Source organism: Dipodomys spectabilis, unplaced genomic scaffold (assembly GCF_019054845.1).
Source record: "Dipodomys spectabilis isolate Male_0828 unplaced genomic scaffold, ASM1905484v1 ptg000052l, whole genome shotgun sequence".
NCBI classification, from domain to species: domain Eukaryota; kingdom Metazoa; phylum Chordata; class Mammalia; order Rodentia; family Heteromyidae; genus Dipodomys; species Dipodomys spectabilis.
Genome location: NW_024870729.1, coordinates 6,989,388 through 6,992,910, shown reverse-complemented (window position 1 = coordinate 6,992,910; position 3,523 = coordinate 6,989,388). Strand labels below are relative to the sequence as shown.

Sequence of the window (3,523 nt, the reverse complement as noted above, 5' to 3'; positions counted from 1 at the left end):
CTGCACAGTGCTTATACGTGGAATAATACCAGTGTGGCTTCTTTCTTACTTCATCATGATGCAGATACCAATGTCTAAACGAAAGGCCTCTTGACCTCCTAGCATCTTGCTGCTGGGAATAGAAACAGCAAAGATACGTTTGATCTCCTTCTTTTGAACCATTATTTTAAACCAGGTCTGAAGAACAACTTGGAAGAAACTGCATTTGATACTGCCAAAAGATAAGTATGTATGACTACCTCTTTGAAGTTATGAAAGGCTGTACAAATTGTTCTCCTATGTCTTAATGATTTGGTTAAGTTACTTAAATTTCAAAAATGCCAGTCCATCCTTTGTCTCTGTACAAAATATTTTCACAATACAAAGCAACAGCAATATCTTACTTTAAAAATTCATGGATTCCATGGTATTCTTCCAAATGAATTGCCTGACTTTGATGTCAAAATATATTCAAGAGTTGTTTGTATACATCTATAATGATTTCTGTAGAGCTTGTGATTTTTTAAATCAGAAATAATTTTACCATATCTGTTGAAATGAGTAGTACAGAACCTGAAGATATTTCTGGTGCTTGTCTGATGAAAGTATATTTAACATATTCTGTATTCTGTTTGTAAAATGTCCAAATCTATTTCATTCTCTCCTAGATATAATACTTTGAATACTACATTGTTATATATTATATAAATTCATAAATAAATGTGTCCTTACAGATTGCATTCCATATAAAAACAGTTTAAGATTATTTTTTCTCCTAGGTCCTTATAGTATTTTATTTCTTTGGGATAAAATTAAAATGTTATCTAATTTCAAAAGTTTTGTAAAGGTTATGCTATGTAAAGACCTTTCTAAGGTGAAGATTTAATACACTGATATCAAACTAACTTTTAATTATATGAATCACATATGTTGTTAAACTTGTATTTTTGTAATCAACTTTTTAATAACTGTTTGTCATTTCTACCAACTGAAGAATGAAAAATATGGAATAATTCGCATATTTTCATATCATCCTTGTCCAAGTGGCATGTTAATCTCTATATTGTTGTAATTTATGTATATGTGCTGCCGAAGCATGTGGTATCCTGTAAATTTAAGTAGTTAATGATGCAGTCTCTATACAGGCATATATCCTTGGTTGTCTATTTGTAACAAGGAAACCTTATTGTTACTAACAATGCTATTGATCTTATTTCTCTGAAATTCTGTGTATAGTGGAAAAAACATATTGTTCGGTAGATAGCTCACACTTGCATTTTTTTGCCAATGACTATTTTAAGTCTTTTTCATTTTAAATTTGATCATACTTTGAAGCCTTTATAGCTAGGTTCAAAGAGATGGCTTTTCAAGTACTTATTTATCAACTGAGTTAGCTTTGTGGAGCTAATGGATTCAAAGTAAGCCTTGCTGAAGAGCTACTTCTACACTTTTGCAGCTTAAAATTTCCCAAATGAGGTCTTACTGGCACAAATGTCTACTGACCCTTTACCCTTCTTCCATGTAGTAACAGACCAAACAGAATATCTTAACCTGAGAGCAAAGATTATCTTACTGGAACAAAACTAATCTTAGTTACAAGGGATCATAGAGAAATAAACAGTTCTGACTAGAAAGTATTTTATCAAAATGTAGTTGTTTATTATACCTACCATTTCAAAAATAGCTAAAGCCAAGAAGGTGAAAAAAATGTTCTTATGCATTATTGTCCTGACCTGTCTACCATCCAACCAGGTAGGAACATACACTACTGAATTTCTATCACCAAATATTTCCATAGATCCAGGAGAAGTCCATATTTTTCTCCTTGATATTAGGCCTTAAATTGGTAATGTTTTAATCACAGTGTTTCCTCTTGCCTCTAGGCTGTAAATCTACAAATGGTAAAGCTTTAGGTCTAACTCTACCAAACTCTGAGGTAGAGATAATGGAATAATACTGTAAAACAGAGTTGCCTTTGATACCTTAACCACAACAGAACAATGAAAAACATTTCCTTATATTACATATATTTATATATTTTGTATTTATATGTGCTAATTTTATGTTTCACACAATGAAACTTACTAGAATTAATCGATAATTTGACAAATAAATTGATATTTATTATAATAAATAGATTGGAATATAAATAATTAGGTTTAGAATATATATTAGAATATAGGAAGTATCAGTGCAATGTCTTCGGTATAAACTTGTGATACCTTCTAAGTGTTCTTAGTCTACTGAATTCACATGGTAAAAAAAAATGTTGTTTTCCTCTAATCTGCAAGGGATTTTGCTCTGCTGCTCTGTATATTGTTTTAACTCGCTGGACCCAGAATGGTTTTCTCCATATTTCTGATCATACCCAAATTTTGCTGATATGATGTCCAAAGGGTATTATTATTCTACAGGACCCACGTCCTAGGATCCCAGGTTCTAGTTATCTGCATCATCAGATAACAAGGGCAAGTCTTCTCACCTAGGCCCATGCAACATGCCAACAGAAAGTAATTGAAGACTCATCTTAACTTCTCATTTCCTATAATAATTTAGGGCCCCAATTACACAGGGTTTAGCAGTAAGCAATTGTGAAATGCAAGGCAACTTAAAATGAAAGATGAGATCACAAAATCTGAGAGAAACTACTGTAATTCACACTTTCAATTTACAGATGGCCAGCCCATATGAGTGAACAAGATCACAAATGTCACAAGAATATCTTTAATACCCCTCTCCTAATGATTAATGAAAGATTTCAGTCCAGTATAAGTAGGACAAAAAATAGTTCCTGGAAGGATAAGATCCATAATTTGTCTACCAAGGCTCGGAAAACTTGAATTAGAAGTCAAATAGAATTCAGAAAAACATTAATTGAGAAGATCCTTAGTGCTTGAAAACACTGGTACTTCAGTAAAACTTGGTTATGTAGTATAAAAAGGTTGTCATTCTCAAATCAATGGTAACCTATATTTAATCTCCTGAAAATATATTCCTTTTAAAATAATTCTTTTAGGGGGTCCAGGCGTGGGGCCTGATCTCGTGGCCTAGGCGCTGTCCCTCAGCTCTTCAGCTTAAGGCTAGCACTCTACCACTCGAGCCACAGCACAACTTCCAGATGTTTTTTCTTTTTGTTTTTTTTTCTTTTTGGTTTTTTTCTTTTTGATTTTAAAAGATCACTAATATTTGCCTTATCATGTTGTTTGATATTTTCCTTAAGAAATATGACTTCAAGTCTTGAATATGGGTACTCATCAGAGATGTGACAAACATAAAATCTGTCTTCTATTTCTATCATATTCCTCCACAGTAATAAATTTTAGTTTTCTTCTTTTCCCAAAAGTTATAGGTAGTAGAAAATATTATCCCATGTAAAATAAAATAATCACAAACCATTGTACAAAGCCATTTATAAAAACTGCTAGTTAGCCAAACATTCTAAGCCATTTTTAAACTTTCTTGTTGACTAAAGATTAATCTTCCAAATGGATAAGAATAAAATCAGGTCTAGGTCCTTCACATTTCCAGTCTTTCAAATTGTTAT

At 32.1% G+C, this 3,523-nt stretch overlaps 1 pseudogene; it reads right to left on the bottom strand.

Moving 5' to 3' along the window:
- Positions 1–977: 977 nt before the first annotated feature.
- LOC122107704 lies at positions 978–1,077 on the bottom strand (annotated as a pseudogene).
- Between the last annotated feature and the right edge of the window lie 2,446 nt (positions 1,078–3,523).